The sequence below is a fragment of the Cibotium barometz genome, chromosome 50 (genome assembly GCF_041138505.1).
Source record: "Cibotium barometz isolate CiBa-2024 chromosome 50, ASM4113850v1, whole genome shotgun sequence".
NCBI classification, from domain to species: Eukaryota; Viridiplantae; Streptophyta; class Polypodiopsida; order Cyatheales; family Cibotiaceae; genus Cibotium; species Cibotium barometz.
The window spans coordinates 15,854,683-15,872,642 of NC_141095.1; positions in this window are offsets into that span (position 1 = coordinate 15,854,683).

Below are 17,960 nucleotides of genomic sequence, written 5' to 3' on the forward strand. Positions count from 1 at the left end.
TTGATAATTAAATAGCTTAGCATAACACAAGGCAAAAGAATTAGAATAACATCACCATCAAAAGTAAAGGATAGAGAATACCATGCAGTAAACAAGATTGGGTGCAATCTCCCCCCTCAAGTGTGTATCTCCACCTCCACTATTTGAGTATTTAGAGAATTTTATTCATAAAACTAGCCCAAGGAGCTAAGAATAGATGAGCGTACAAATTGGGCTTTCTTTTCCCACTTTTGGGGTATTGCTTTACATATTTTTTAATCATATCAAAATCCCTAAGATTTGTACATATAAAAACCTTTACCCAAATATAATTGCTAGTGGGCCTTGTTACATAGAATAACTTTGTGCACATTTTCACATATAATAATCTTGTGCACATTTGCACATTCCATTAAGCCGATTCCTGCACACATTAAATCAAGCATAATTTTCTTCGATTATTAATTCATCAAAAATATGATAAAATATATACCTGTAAAACAGTATTGCAATTGATCTCTCCAACATGTCTCTCTCTAACATAGTGATAATGCACTTCAATGTACTTGGTCTTGGCATGAAATATAGGATTCTTTGCAATTTCCATTACGCTTTGAGTCTAAGTGAGAATTGGATCTTTGAAGGGACATAAAGATCCTCCATCAATCTTCTCAACCATACACATTCAACTGTCATAGTGAATGTTACTATGTATTCAGCTTCATAGGACAAGGTTACCACAATTGGTTGTTTCTAGATGTGGACTGTTGTGTATCTTAATTGCCTACCCTATCGAAATCATTGAAGGCCTGCAGTTCTAAATTACCCCCCTTGGAATCCAAGATCTTGAGTGCCTTGCAAGAATTTGAACATACGTTTAACGGTCTATTTTATCAATGATTAGTGTCTAGGCAATGCAAGAATTTGAACATACGTTTAACGGTCTATTTTATCAATAATTAGTGTCTAGGCAATGCATGAACTTTGAAAGTTGTGACAAACCATACTGGATGTCTGGCCATGAGTTGCATAAATAGATTAGGCATCTAAGAGCTTGATCATAAGTGGTTATGTCGAGTGGTTCATCGGCATCCTTTGAAGACTAAGTTTTACACCAGGTTCCATCGATGTAGAAGTGACCCTCTTAATGACTATACCATCATCTTATCGTATAAACTGCATACCTAAGTAGTAGTGCAAAAGACCAAGATCTAACATCTCAAAATTTGAGGCATGGTCACCTTTGAAAGCTGTAATGAAATCCTCATTGGTGCCTATCATTAACATGTCATATACATAGAGAATGACAACAAGCAAATCCTACTTGTCCTTTTCCACATAAAAAAGTGTTTTCCATTTGATTATTTTGAAATCCATGTCTAGTCAGATAGGCATGAATCTTCTAGTACCAAGTTATAAGAGCTTGTTTCTAAGAGCTTGTTTCAAACCATATAAAGCTTACATACCTTCTATTTTTGACCAGTTTGGCAAATTCAGCTAGTTGACTCACATAAACTTCTTCCTACATGTCACCATTCAAGAACGCTTTTTTTTTAACTTCTTCCTGCAAGTCACCAATTGGTACACTTTCCATCCTTGTTGGACTATCAAAGGATAGTGGTTATATGAGAAGTGGGAGTAAAAGTTCCATTATAGTCAATCCATTTATGCTGGGTATAACCTTTTGCAACAAGTCTGGCCTTGAATATGTCACAACAGATCCATTTGTCTCTCTCTTGATTTTAAAAAACCCACTTAGTACCAATAGCTTTCTTGCCAAGTGGTAGATCCACTAGATCCCAACTAGCATTTTTGTGAATGGAATGAATTTCATCTTGCATAGCTTTCACCCAAATTGGATCTTCTGGAGCTTCTTCAAAAGACCTAGGTTCATCTGCATCATGTAAAGAACTAAGTATGCAAATTTAGTTATATCTATTGAAGAAGTGGTTTGAGCACCGGATCTGGTTCTACTCTAGACAATTTGCTATCCTGTAAGGTGCTTCTAACCCATTTAGGTATAACCCTAGATTCATTGATTGCCGAATCTTTCAACATTTACTGCACTTCCAGCGGATCTGAAGTTGGTGCATCAATTCCTTGAGCATTCCCCTTGCAATAAACAAGGATTAGTAGGCAAAATCTATTGAGAATCAACAAAATATAGCACTAGTAATAACGAATCAAATATGTTTGGAGAATTGGCATAGGCATGCTTCTTGATTTCCATCATTGGATAGACAAAATCCTCTACGAGGATTGTAGCGATGATAACCTTTGCTTTCACTATAACTAATAAAATGCATTTCACTACCTTGCCATCAAGCTTAATTCTGCTTTGTGCTGGCACATGTGCATATGCCAAACAACCAAAAACACACATGTGTTCAACCTTAGGTTTTCGATTGAACCAAGGCTCATAAGGAGTGATAGTCTTCAAAGCTTTAATGGGACACATGTAAAGCACATAGAACTGTTTTTTATTGAACCCAGCCTCAGGAGTGATAGTCTTCAAAGCTTTAATGGGCCACATGTAAAGCACATAGAACAAATTTTATCCAAAACTTATGTGAAAGTTGTTGACATTTAACCATGCATTGAATCATCTCCATGAGAGTCCTATTTTGTCTCTCAACAATACCATTTTGTTGTGGTATATAAGGAGTTGTACACTTATGCTTAATGCCTTTTTGTGCACAAAAATCTTTGAATTCATTCCCCCCTCTATTTGAATGGAGAGTTTGATTTTTAAGTCAATTTCATTTTCAACCATAGCAACAGTGTTGAAAATGAGAAAATACCTATGATTTTCCCTTCATAGGGTAAGACTAGCTGTACTTGTTGTAGTCATCAATGAATGTAACAAAGTATAAATTTCCTCCTAACAAAGTGTTGAAATTTGAGCATAATGATGAGCTATGGTGGATCAAACACTAGAATCAACATAATTAACAAAGTGATTAGTAAATGATTAAGACGTAATTAGTAAGAATAATTAGCAAATAGATTAATGTAGGCATGGATACTCAAAAACCAGCAAATTCTCATTAGGGCTATGCCTCAATTTATAGAGTTTACATCAAGCATCAAATCCCATTGATTTCTCCATGATTCACTCCCAGAATATCTCCACCTTTTGCCTGATTCTCTCCACCTCTTCTCTTTTCCCTGAATATCTCCCAGAATATCTCCACACTCCTAAATTCCCTCATGCTACCCATTATTCTCTCCCAGTAGATTCTTCTAACCTTTTCACAAGTTCTTTCACAATTACATCTCCTCTTTTACAGCCTCTATCCAAGAGCTTGTTCCCACACACACCCTATTCACTTGTATATTTCAACACCTCCCCTCAAGTGAATACTCCTAGTACACCTAGACCCTATACCAAGTTTGCCTCCCCTTACTTGGCAGTCCGCGACCAGTGTCTACTCCTCCCCTCAAGTTATCTCAGCACACCTGGACCCTGTATCAAGTTTCTTTCTTACTTGACAGTCCGCGACCAGTGCCTCAAGTCCCTAAACTCCATAGTCCTTGACACTCTCTCTCTCTATGTGTCCAAGGCTACTATAAGTGCCCGCGACCTTGACTAAAGTGCTCACACATACATCTACCACTTGGCCTACATCATCGGTGGCTCAGAGGTGGTTTTACTTGACAGTCCGCGACCAGTGCCTCAAGTCCCTAAACTCCATAGTCCTTGACACTCTCTCTCTCTATGTGTCCAAGGCTACTATAAGTGCCCGCGACCTTGACTAAAGTGCTCACACATACATCTACCACTTGGCCTACATCATCGGTGGCTCAGAGGTGGTTTTACTTTATTGGGGCAGGTTACATTGGGTTGTGGGGTCTCTCTCTCTCTCTCTCTCTCAGAGATTTTCACATGGCTCCTCACTCTTTGGAGCCTCACATCTTCTCTTGTCTTCAGTCTTCTTCTCGTGGCAGCATCTCTCCACGCGTCTGTCTCTTCTTTCAGTCTTCTTGGGGCAGCTTCTCTTCTCGTGGCAGCTTCTCTTCTCGTATCCATGTCTTCCTTTGGCTTTTCTTCTTGGTGTGGATCCTCTTCTTGGGAAGAGATATTCTTCTTCTTTCATGGTTGGGGCCATGAGCTCGTCCGTCAGGTCTTTTTGCTCCATGTGAGCAACATGTTTCAATGTTTTGCTGACAGTTCCTTTGGGCTTTTTATGTTTATTTTGTATCATTATGCAATGCAAACCCAAATTTATGCGGGAGGTCTTACCTCTTGCCTTAATCTGGACAAGGGTAGTGTCTGTTCCCATTTTTACACTGATAAAATGTGCCCAATACATAATGCGTATAGCATTCATTCTCATGCACATTCCAAATGCAACTCTGGCTGTGAATAATCTTGAATTTGAGTGAGATTTACAGGCATTAACCAAAAGGTTAAATGCAAAATGATGATTTTCACAATTTTATCAGCACAATTTTCCCAAAAATTACATTAAATCAAGGGTAACCAATTTGTATGGGATGGTTGGAGTATCAAACCAACTCCGATTTGCAATCTGAAGTTATAGGGATTTGTATCAGATACCTAATGGTTAATTTGAACCCTCAATTGCACCAAAATATAGTGATTAGCACTGATTAATCACTGATTAGCAAATTAATGCTCTGGTTTGTGTGCAAAAAACAGAGTATGCGGGGAGCCCAGATCTGGTGTCTTCCACTTCAAATGAGCTCAAATGCTTTCAAAGGCAGTAATAGCAATGAGTCCAGTAGAGGATTAAGCCAAGAAACAGAAGATTTGACCAAATAATGAAAGCTTAATCTCTGTTTTACCAAAGTCACCTGCAGATTTGATGAAGAGCTTGGATCTCACTGTAGACTTGATGAAATTGATTTCTGTCTTCACCAGCTTGTAGAGCATGCTTGATTACACCTTGGGCTAGGAGGAATTGAAGCAATTTGATTTGAGCAAGTAGCAATGGCAAAAATACCTCAGAAAAACGGTGCCCTTCATTCTGCGAAAATCTGCATTTCTGCGCTGAATTGGCCCACAAAAATTGAGTTGAGTATAGCCCTATGAGTCTACTATAAGTGCCTAAAAGGGCTTAGCCTAATGTTATGTGTGCAAAGAGAATGGAGTCCTCCACTGACTGGGGGTGAAGGGGAAGATGAAAAACTCACTAAAAATTGATTTTTTTGCTAATTACCTACTAATCCTAATTAATTCACTAATGGGCTCATAAATCTGATTAATTCTAGGCATGGCTCTGATACCATGTTGAAATTTGAGCATAATGATGAGCTATGGTGGATCAAACACTAGAATCAACATAATTAACAAAGTGATTAGCAAATGATTAAGACGTAATTAGTGAGAATAATTAGCAAATAGATTAATGTAGGCATGGATACTCAAAAACCAGCAAATTCTCATTAGGGCTATGCCTCAATTTATAGAGTTTACATCAAGCATCAAATCCCATTGATTTCTCCATGATTCACTCCCAGAATATCTCCACCTTTTGCCTGATTCTCTCCACCTCTTCTCTTTTCCCTGAATATCTCCCAGAATATCTCCACACTCCTAAATTCCCTCATGCTACCCATTATTCTCTCCCAGTAAATTCTTCTAACCTTTTCACAGGTTCTTTCACAATTACATCTCCTCTTTTACAGCCTCTATCCAAGAGCTTGTTCCCACACACACCCTATTCACTTGTATATTTCAACACAAAGTAGTCCGCATTGGACCATACACATCATTACATATGCACTGTAATTTGTCATTAGCTCTATCTATTGTATTCTTTGGGAAAGGTTGGCAAGAAAGTTTTCCAAGGATGCATTCTTCATAAACATATCTTGGTGGCGGATCAAGTTGAGGAAGATCTCCTCTAACATCCCATGTTGTTGCAAAAGCATTAAACCACTAATAGAAGTGTGTCCAGACCTATCATGCCATAATTGGGCATCTTTAATTGTATTAGAAGTGTCTACTAGAGAAGCAACATCACACTTGTCATACATGTCCAATTTGTATAAACCACTTATTAAGGATCCACAGTAAGCACAATCTGTTTGTCCTCTTCTCTGTTAATGGACAATGCATTTATTATTTGTAAATTCAACATTAAGACCCCCCTTGCTAGAGTAGGCACAAAAAGTAGATTCTTTTAAATTTCTAGAACAAAAAGGGCATTTTGAAGTTAAAGATCCCACTTGTAGTAGTGAGAACTCTCTCACCAATATCTTTGATGGAGTAAGAGGCATTGTTAGCACATAACTTTGTTAAGAAGTTATGTTCTTAGAATAACATTGTCAAGAAACCAACTATTAGAAACAGTTACACTGAGATATGTACCCTGCTCTCAGGATTATAACTGCAAATAGCCATTACTGTGAGAAGTCTTGGTGGGATAATGATATTAGCAGAGTCCTCTTTCTTAGGACTCTGATTGTCAGAAGAAGAACAGCTAGAACCTTTGTTGGATTCCTTTTTCTTCTTTTCCTTATTTTGATGCAATTTTCAATTGCATGGCCGAGCTTCTTGTAATACCAGCAAATCACCTTCTTTGGCTATTTGGAACCACCCTTAGCTGATAGAAGTTTTGTTAGAAGTAGTCTTCCGCTGAAATTTCTTGCCCTTGCTAGAGCCTGATCTCACTACTAGAACTCTTAGAAACATCATTTCTGGATTGTTCCTCTTGCAAAAAAGTAAGCTAACAAGCTCTTGATAGGTAAGAGGGGCTACATTGCCACTTAAAGAAAGCCACAGAGGGGGGGGTATTAAAACTCGAATAAGATTCAGGTAAAGAGTTAAGGATGATGTCAATCATGTCCTTTTCAGGAATGACTTCATCAACATTGAGAAGTGTCTCTCTCAAGTCCTATAATTTTGTTCAATGTTCATTCATGGACCCATTTTCTTGCATATTTTTATTATCAAGTTGTCTTCTAAGAAAGGAAATCCTTGTACTTTTTAGCATGATACATAATTTCTAGTCTGAGTGTTCCAAGCAAGAATGGATGTTTTATTAGAGTGAGTGTGTGGAACAATAAATCTTTTAACTGACAAGGTAATTAATGCCAAAGATTGAGTATTATATAAATCCCATCTTCGTTGGTCAGTAGTAGTTTGAGGAGCTTAATAATGGATCTATTGGTCCTGACCCCTATAAGGATCACTGCCATGACTCTATAAGCCCTTTGCAAAACAAGGACGTTTCTAACCATAAAACTCCAAAGGGAGTAATTTGACTCATCTAATTTATTCTCTTTTTAGAAATAATACTAAACAAATCATTTGACAATGGTTACTCGAGAATTGGAGAAGAAAAGATACTAAAAGAAACCTTGAACAGATGTTAGCAGAGCTGTTGTTGTTGAACTCTCTAGAAAGTTGCTAGAAATTATCAATCGAATCGTCGATTGGAGTCTCCAGTTAGACAATTGGGGGCTTCAATTAGACGATTGGGGAGATGAAGAATCACCAATTAAACTACGAGAGAAATCATTGATTGAAGTCCTAGAGAAATCATTGATTGAAGTCCTAGAGAAATTACCGATTGGACTCTTGGGTTGCCAATTGGAGAAGTTGAAATTGGACGATTGCAGAAATGAACGATCAGAGATGTACAATCGATTGATTGAAAAGTCACCAATCAAAAGATTGGAGATGACGAATTAGTGGAGACAGCCGATCGGACGATTGAAGGCCACCGATTGAATGATTGGAAAACAAGAATTGCACAATCAGAAAAGTACAATCACCGATTGGAAACGTTGAATCAGATGATTGGAAAAGTATAATCGCACTGATTGAAAAGGTTAAGTCGACCGATTGGAAAAGTACAATCAGGTGATTCAACCTACCGACTGAAGAAGTTGTGATTGGAAAACCAGAGCGATTGCTTTGTGCTCGTTTTTAGAGAAGCTAGCAATTAGAGAATGCAATGATTAGAGAAGCTAGCAATTGGTGAAACCAATGTAAGCATAGCGCTTATGCCCAAATTATGCGTGTTCATTAATTCTTGTTATGCCTTAATTACTTAAGTTCATTAAGTATTATGTTCATGAGCATGTAATCTCTCTCTCTCTCTCACCCATGAGAGGAAGCTTTAATGGAAACCCCTTCTCCTTCTTTCTTTGCAATTAATCCACTTTAGAGGTTACATAGGAGAGTGGGGAGCGCCCACATGCTTGGGGGGTTACACTAGAGAGTGGGCTAGTGGGGTAGCCTAAGAGTCACTCATCCATTGCTATATGAAGCACCCCACCTATTGTATCTTGTATGATGGAAAGGAGATGATAATATGATCATATGCTTATGCCCCAATTATGCATTCATTAATTCTTGTTTTGCCTTAATTAATTAAGTTCATTGAGTCAGTGAGCATGCTATGCTAGGGGGGTTATTATGTTCATGGGTGTGTTAATCTCTCTCTCTCTCTCTCTCTCTCTCTCTCTCTCTCTCTCTCTCTCTCTCTCTCTCATTTCCCATGTAGAGGAAGCTTTAATAGAAACCTATCTTTTTCTTTCTTTATCTCTTTATTTCTTTGCAACAATTAATACCCTATTAGGGCAATGGCCTTAACAAGAGAAAACAATGGTGTGTGCATGTCTCTGTGTGTGTGTGTGTGTGTGTGTGAGAGAGAGAGAGAGAGAGAGAGAGAGAGGGTCCTGTGTGCCTCTCTAGGTTGCTGCACATGCCCGAGAGAGAGAGAGAGAGAGAGAGAGAGAGAGAGAGAGAGAGAGAGAGAGAGCTAGGTGACTTGGCAATTTCTTCTCTACAAGCTCTCTTGCATGGCCTCCCTCACATGATGGTGTGACGGACTACCTTATCATTGTTGAGATGGACGACCGTTACCTATTGGTGCTACACCTCTGTTGTTGGAAAGCCTTCATGTGCGAGCTGTGTTGGTTATGGCGGTAGTGAGCTTGTGAAAGTGGTGTGCCCTTGTTGAGGACGTGCGATGCCTGCTCTTCCTTGGCATTACTACCAACGCACTTGTTTCCCTTTTAGGGTTTAGGGTTTAGGTTTTAGGGTTTTAGGATTTAGGGTTTAGGGTTTATGCTATCCACACAAACAAAGAAGCCCACACACTTCTTCTCTACATTCCCACAATGTCTAGTAGCCGTGTGGAGAGAGAAAGACGTATGGCTACTGGCTTCTTCTTGCTGCTTTGACATGATGCCCTTGGTGGCTCCAACCCCCAAGCTTCAAGATCCTCCACATATAGAGCTATGGCATAACTCCAGTCCTCGACCCACACAGTTGACTCAGCATAGATAAAGTGATGCCCCCTCCACCACACAGTCGACTTAGCTCATGTAGAATAGATAAAGTGATGCCCCCTCCACCACACAAAAAAAAATCTTGATAAGGTTGATTGACCTTTGCAGTTTCGGCTTTCATTCACGCGGCGAAGATGAGAACCAACACTTTGATACCAATGTTACACTATGGTGTGGCAACTCTTTCGCGACGATGGAGGAGGAGAGCTTTGGATCACCACCTATCCATAGAGGGAGTGAGGGTAAGGTTCCCCATTGTCGGGTATATATGGTGGCCCACGTGCCCACACATACACGACCGCCCTCGCGAAACTATTCCTAGGTGCCCTCTCCCCGGCTCGCTCGACTCGCTGCCCATGCTCTGGTGGGCTGTCTTAGAGTTCGGTCGATCTCCCCATAGCCTCTACAAACTATAAATGGAAAGTCAAGTATATCTTATTGAGGAAGAATCTATGAGGTGTAGTAAGTGGGAGAGGGAAGTGTATCATGGATGAAGAAATGGGTAGGAAGAGAAGAAAAAGTCTCATCCATAATTGGGTTTAGGATATTCAATCATACTTCACATTGCTGACTTGAAAACATCAAAAGAAGCTTGGAATGAATTGGAAAAACTTTTGGGTCTAAATGAAAAAAAAACCTAAGATAAGCTTAAAGATTCATTTTTTTGGCCTCGGGTTTCCACACATTTTAACAAGAAGAAATGCATAATGAATCAACTTGCAGTAACCTCTCATTGTAAATGGATTAAACACTATGGACACTCTAATTGCTAAGACCTCCCTTGTTCATTACATATAATCATGGACAATGTCCTACCTCAATTAAAAATTCAATGGTAATGGCTTTGACAGTTGACAAGTGAACGTGAAAGTCAAGTATATGCCATTGAGGAAGAATCTATGAGGCATAGAAGTGTGGGAGAGAGAGGCATGGACAAAGAATTGAAGAATGTAAGGGTGGAAAAAGATGAAAAAGGTTTAACCATAATTGGGTTAAGGAGATTCAATCTACATCACACTGTTGACTTGAATACATCAAAAGAAACTTAGGATAAATTGGAAAAACTTTTGGGGCTAAATGAAAAAACCCTAGAGAAGTCTAAAGATTTAGTTTTTTGGCCTTGAAACATGTTTACAAGATGAAAGGCATAATGAATCAACTTGCAAGCATTGGTACACCAGTGGATGGAAAAACCAATCATGCATGACATTTGAAGAGTATGGGTCATTGGTGGCTACTCGCAAAGGCCAACATTTGTAGGAATAGAAGTGGCTCTTATGGAGGAATAACAAAGGCACAAAAACAAGGTTACATCGACAACTAGGAGAGAAGTGAAAGTCTTCTTCTCAATATTAGGACCAAAGTACAAAGAAGAAGCCAAGAGCAAAGTCATGTACCACTAATGAAGACACATGGCTAAGTATTGCTATCGTAAGAAGGGGCCGAGGAGGGCAACATGATGGTCAACAAAGAAGGAGATGACAATGAGGCTTCCCATGAAGGAAACAATCATGAGCAACTCTTCTAGACATAAAAGGGCATGGCCCTCACCTTGTAAATGTAATCCCTATCCTTGTGTATAATTCTAAGTCATATTTATATTGTGTGCCTATTTGTTATCCCATTCTTAGGGTTAACAAGAGCTACTACCATTATCTTATATCAAGGAGTCAAGGTAGATACACCAAAAGGTCATAAATTCAAGATATGCATGAAATCCCAAGGCATTGGTGTCTCAAGTCCATATAACATCTTAAATGACGTGTAACCAATTGCAAATTTGTATGATGTGCAATAGGACCATAAAGCTGCAATGAGCTTAAACTCCCAATCGATGCTTCAAGCCTCAACAGTCTTTGTCAATATCAAAATAAGAACCTTGTTGGTGCTCTCTGCTTGGCCATTTGCCTATGGGTAATATGGCATTGACTTGCGATGTGCAATCATGAATGTGCTAGTGAGATTTTTGATAACGTCGTTGATGAAATGCTTACCTTGATTTCTCACTAGCTCAAATGGACATCCAAAGTGGGTAATGATGTTCTCATAGAGAAACTTAGTTGTTGCCATGGCATCCAATTTTCATAAAGCTCTTGCTTTAGCCCATCTGATTACATAATCTGTGGCAACAATGATGAAGCGTACTTGTGTGCCACATGCAGCAGGACTAATAAGGCCAATGAAATCTAAGCCCCATTTTTCAAAAGGCTAATCGATTGTGACAGGATGTCATGGCATCATGTCTTTCTTGTGTGGCTTGGCACAATGTTGGCACTCATCAACCTTTTATAAATAGTGCATAGTTCTTAAAAAGTGTTGGCCACCAGTACCCCGAGTAGAGTATTTTCCTGGCTATGATTTTTGTTGCAAAATGTCCACCTACTACCCCCTAGCATACTTGTTCCATGATCATGAGGTATTTCAGAATGTTATCCTTACCTCTTCTCTATAAAGAGTTCTGGCAAGTTGGTAAGGCTCACTCTCTTTTATAAACTTTCTTGCTAAATATTTGCTCAGTTCCTTTCCTTCTGGAAAACCACTAGCTAAAAAGCGAATGATTTTCTTGTTCCACTTTGGAATAGCCTCTACCTTGAATAGTGTAGCATCTGGTAACTCATCATCAACTCCAATTGGTGCTTCACCATTAGGTATGTGGGATAGATGATCTACCATGATATGTTTCTTACTAGGCCTCACAACTACTATAAAATCAAACTCAAGAAGAATTAACACAACCACCTTGTGATCCTTCTTGTGGAGCATGGTTTGCTCACCAGATACAAAAAGGCTTGATGATCGACATAGAAAAAACATTTGTTAACAAGAAGGTAATGTTAAAATTTCTTTATAGCATAAACCATTGCTAACCCTTCATGCTTAGTGGTGGTATAATTTATTTCAACCTCATCCACTCGAGACTTGTAAAACTCATGGGATAGTCCAACTTATAGTGATTTGCTGAAATCATTATCATCATTCTAGTTATGAATATCATCAAAGGGACTCGTCCCATTCATCCTCATTGTGGTTTCGCTCAGCTTATTACATTTCAACCAATTTTCAGGGATCATCATTTTTCAATCAGAATCCAAATCAACTCATCAGTTCTCAAACAGAATTAAAAATCATATCAACCACATTAGAAATCATCATCTGGAGAGGTATCAATGTGTACATAGAATATTAAATCCCAGTTAGGTGATCCAAGATTGGAGCACTTGACAAGGCTTGCTTTAGTGTGTCATCATAAGCTTGTTGACACTCCTTGGTCCTTACAAATACAGTCAATAACTTGTACAAAAGAATGAGCTATTTCTGCATACAAAAGAATAAACTGATAGTAGCAGGCAAAAGAATGAGCTATTTCTGCATACAAAAGAATAAACCGATAGTAGCAGGCAACATGACCTATGAATCTTTGGACTCCCTTGTAGTTTGTTAGTGGAGGAAATCCAATTTTTGGACAATATATGCCTAAGAATAACTATGTGCTTCACCCAAAATTGGCATTTATAAGGGTTTAATGATATGCGATTAAATCGACACCTTTCAAAAACCCTTTTTAGGAATGCTAGGTGCTCTTTCCAAGACAAATGAATGCAAAAAACATACAAGAAAGCTTCAAGAAGCTTTCTTAAGAAGTCCTTAAAAGCAGCATTAATAAGTCTTTGAAATGTGGCTGGTGCAGTGGTTAGACCAAATGGTATAACTCTGTAACATACACACCATGCTTAGTGACAAAAGCTATTTTGGCTTGGTCCTCAGGTGCAATTAAAATTTGATTGTAGCTTGAGTATCCATCTAAAAAGCTATAAGCCTCCTTCTCTACAATGCGGTCAAGCAAATGTTCTGAATATGACAGGGGATAAGATCCTTGCACATGGTAGCATTCACTTTCTTGAGATCGACACACACTCTTTAGTTTTCCATTCTTCTTGGGCACAACCACAATGGGTGAGACCCATTCTGAGTGTTTAATCTTGTAGATGAATCCACGCTCAATGAGTTTATCAATCTCTTCCTTGACAATGCTTACATATTTGGGATTTATTGGATAGAGTCAATGTTGGATTGGTTTAGCATCGAGTACCATGGGGATGGTGTGTTATACCACCTCTTCAAGAACTCCCTTCATGTCATGGTATGTCAATGCAAAGCAATCCCTATACTCCTTAAGGAGAGAAACGAGCTAAACTTCCTTTTCCTTGGTGAGGTCTTTAGCAAACTCGTATAGAATCTTCACTAGATTCTACCAAGTCTACCTCCTTCACTTCAACAGATCCATCATAGACTCCACTTTCCTCATTTGCAGGTCCTTGTTTTGCATTATCAAACACTAACTTACGATCCCCTATGGGTGTAAGAATGTTAACATGCTAAGCTTTTTTAGGTTTTTAGAAGTGCTTTTTAGTAGTGCTAACATAGAAAATGGGAATGTGGTAAAAATTTTGCAAATAAAATTAGAATTTTTTAGAGATTATACATAAAGATTCTCTTCTTCAAGAGCTTTCTAATGAAGTATAGCATGATAGGAACTCGGGGGGGTCACTCATAAATATGTAAACATAGCACATGAGTTTAACAGAATGGATTTTTAAAATCCTTATTTTACACATTTTTTACATACAGAAGGGTACCATTTAAAGGGGGTATTCACAGATTGAATAGAAAAAGGGTGCATTTTATTCATGAAAAATTTACAAATAAGGATTTTTTTTAATAGGCCTTGAACGCACGTGCTATAGAGGGTTTACGTACACTGAACCCCCTCAAGGATAGGAAATTTTGCATTGTGGGTCATCTTTGGATCAAAAAATCATTATAAAAAGTCATGCTAACTAGCACCTATCCCGCACACAAAAAAGTGTAGCACATTAATATGCTTCCACCCCTATGATTTATAATGCTCTAGTACCGAGCGCAAGTTAGGTTCTTGTTCTTTCTCTTCCTCAGGTGTCTTGACAGCCTTAGTCTTAGCTTGTCGTTCCTTTTGGCCTAACACATGGTTTTTGTTCCTTCGGGCCAAAAGACTAAGTTTGGGTTGGCTAGAGACTTCCACCTGGGCTATATCAATTGGGGGTGGCCTACAATACATGACTTTTTGTAACTCTTCTTTCTAATTGTCTAAACTTTTAATGAATGTCTGTAGCACCAATTTACTGTAGCCATTGGGCCATGGTTATTCTTTCTTGCAACCTTCTATACGTGTTTATCTTATTGTTTATCTTGTTTCTTAAGTGTTAGTTTGGTTTGGTGAGAAAATTCTTCATATGATTCTATTTCAGTTTCACTTATCTCAAATTTTCTTGGTTTGGTTTCACTCACCTGTGTTGGCTTTGGTTCTGTTTCCATCTCATTTTTAGACTCCTCACCAGAGGTGTAATAGTTAGAAGTGTAGGAATTAGTGGATTCAATCTCACTATACTCTTTGATTGTTGTTTGAGTACATGGCACTCATCATTCGCAATGGTACAACTTTGGGGAGTTCCTTCGGGTGTTAGCCATGTTGATCCCCACCTTCCCCAAGTGTCTATGGTGACCATCATTTGAATCAATTTAAATCATCACCTTCATCTATGACTTTCGCGATTGGGATGGTCCCCCTAACTCATATTGGTGTCCATCTTGGATGTGAAATAATATTATAATGAAATAGAATAGATTGATGGTGGTATCCGATTGATTTTTGAAAAGTCATCACTACCCACATGACGTACATGACCAGTCATAAGGTCTACTCTAAGGATTGAATCATTGAACTACAAGTAGACATGGTTCCTTGAACAATTATGGACTATTTTAGCTTAGCTTCATGCATAAATGGTCTTCCTAGTTTCATCTCATAAGATTCTGGTTGTTTGGAGAAATCCATCACGAGATGAAGGTATGGTTCACTCGATGTTTCAATAGCTTGATCCTAAGATCTCATAACATACTAATAGGTTGGAAATTTTTTCATCTCCCACCTTGACAACAATGTCAGACACTTCAAGACGAGGTTTACACATCTTTTCCCAACACTTTTTGGTGATTAAACTTACTCATGCACCACTGTCTAGGACTCCCATTACTATGATTCCCTTAGTAGTGAGACAGACATGGTTGCATTAGTCTCGTCACTCTCAAAGTATTGTCCTAGTTTGTTCAATGGTATTTTGACCTGGTGTTTTCATCCATTTGAGGCTGTGTTGTAGCCTCATAGGAAGGATGTTGTTTACGTATGTCTACAAAGGGTGGTAGCCCAACATTAAGTTCCCTATTAAGAAGAGCTTTCAATGCAACAAAGAGTTGAGGGTCTCAAACACAGATGTGTAGTGATTGTCCATGAAATCCATCAACTTAGGGATGTTCAATGGAGTACCCGTCACCTCTCTAGCATATGAGGGTGTTGGTGAGATTGGAATCTCCACCCTCCTTAAGAGTTCAGAATCCATGCTTGGGACTGGTGAGTTCTCATTGACCTCAAGGATGACACTAGGTGTATCCAATGGTTTGTGGGTTACGGCGGCAAGCTTTAGGTTGTTTGGATGAACAGTGTCAGAGATGTTTAATTGTTTTAGTCCTGGTTCTAACTCCTTGTATAAGTATGTGTGACCATATCCCTGATCTCATAAAGTTTTTCCAATTCTCTTACAGGGTCTTGATTTGGTCTTGGTTCTAACTCCTCTTGAGTATGTGTGACCAAATCCATGATCTCATGAAGTTATTCCAATTCTCTTATAGGGTTCGGGTATGAACCAAGTTTCTATTTGTTTGTTTTCTTGAGGGTTTGTATCCTTTCCTTTTTGGTCTACTTGGTTTTTGTTTGAATGTCTCTAGTTTTCTTAGAACTAGCTCGTGTGTTCATTGAATCAGAATCCTCATCAATATCATTCATGTAGACTGGTTTGTCAGGTGTTCCCAAGTTCACTCATTTGCCCCCCTTTTATGGATTTATTTATTCTATAGTCCCTCTTCTTTTTGGATCTTGCTACTACTAAAGTAGCCTGGCTTTTTATTTTCTTTTCATAACAGGTGTGTTTTGAGCCACGAGTCTCATTATTGCATTCACAGATGGGTTAGGGTTTCTCAAAATTTATCTCTGAGTTTGATCACCCACTCCAATGTTGAGAGGTGTGATGGTAGACCATTTTTCTGATTTACAACTACCACTTTCATTGAGCAATCTTTGATCTAATGATCTATGCCACAACAATTACAGGTTGCAGGTGGCATGCTGAAAGATGCAACTTGGGTGATTGGTTGGTTTCTGATGGGATACTCAATACTAGATATGCCTGGCATGAGGGGGTTTATATGTAAGGTGGTGGTGGTTACCATGGTAACCGTGGGCATGTAGCTCAAGGGTAATAATGATGTGTCAGTCACATAGGTGCCATAGTTGGTGGTGCGGTGCTTACCATTGGATGAGGTAGTGTACTGGCAGTGTCTTGGGTAGGGACAGCTCTAGGATCTAAGAATGTGAAGCTCATGCTAGTATGCTCTTGAGTCCTTGCATGGCCTTGTGGGATAGAAGATGTGGGCGGGTCCATGGTATAGCTGGGTGATACTGTAAAAGTAGGATTCGTCATGCTCATAGGGGGTGTTATCATTTTGCCCATTGTGGGTGCTCTTGTTTTGGATGTCCCAACTTGTATCACAAGTCTTTGGATCCTTTCATGTTCGGTCATCCTGTGGATGTAATCATAAATCATCTACAATCATTCCTCCTGTGTTGTGTCCCCACTGAACAATCTCTTCCCAACTAATACCGTAGTTTTGAGCTATGCCTAAATCCACCAGGGTTTCTTCCAGTCTTCTATAAGAAGACATTGGTCCAAAACTTGCATGCCTAGTTCTTTCCTTGAGGTGGATACGATATTATTGCTTTTATCTAGGATGTTGGGAACTACTTGTGTGGTTTTAGTTTGGGACTGGCTTTGGGTATAAGGAGCCATTTGGGCTGCTAATTTAATCATTGTTGGGCCAACTGCAAAGTCTCTTCTTCTTTAGCTCTAGTAGACTATATTAGTGCCTTTACTTCCTGCACTTGTTCTAATGTTCTACCGCGTAAGGCATAAGAATTTGTGCAAGGGGTGGGTCAATGGTCACAATTGTAGCAGATGCATGGTTGTAATGACGATGATACTACACCAAGTGTCCTTTTGGAGTTTACTTCAACTCCTATATCATGTGGCCAATATGTAGTAAGATTTGGTTCAAAGGTAGTAGTTGAGGACAGACCTCTGAGGTAGCTACACAGTCAAAAAGACTGGTAGTTGGTTGGGTTGGTGAGGCCTGGTTAGGCTTCTCACTACTTGGGATTGGGGATCCTTCCATTAACTCGAAGTCAGACGAGGTATCACTAGCCCTGATTGCAGGCCCTTGTACAATGCTAAATTGGGTTCCGCGACTGAAGGTCCTGAGCCTAGTGTAGGTTGGTACGCACCTAGCTTGATAGATCCACTATCATTTAAATAGGCCTCTAATACACATCCAGACCGTCAGTGCATGTGGCTTATGATTTGTCAGGGGCAAAGGAACTGAGTGGCCTATTTTTTATTTTTTTATTTTTTTGGGTGTTAGAGAAACTTGTCTAAAGTCAGTTTCAGACGGTTCTAAACAGGGGGTTTTGTGTAAAGTGCACCAAACTGACTATAATGGCCTAAACCTATAATAGGCAAGTTTGTTAAAAAAAAATTTTATTTTGTATTTTGAGGTAGCGTGACATG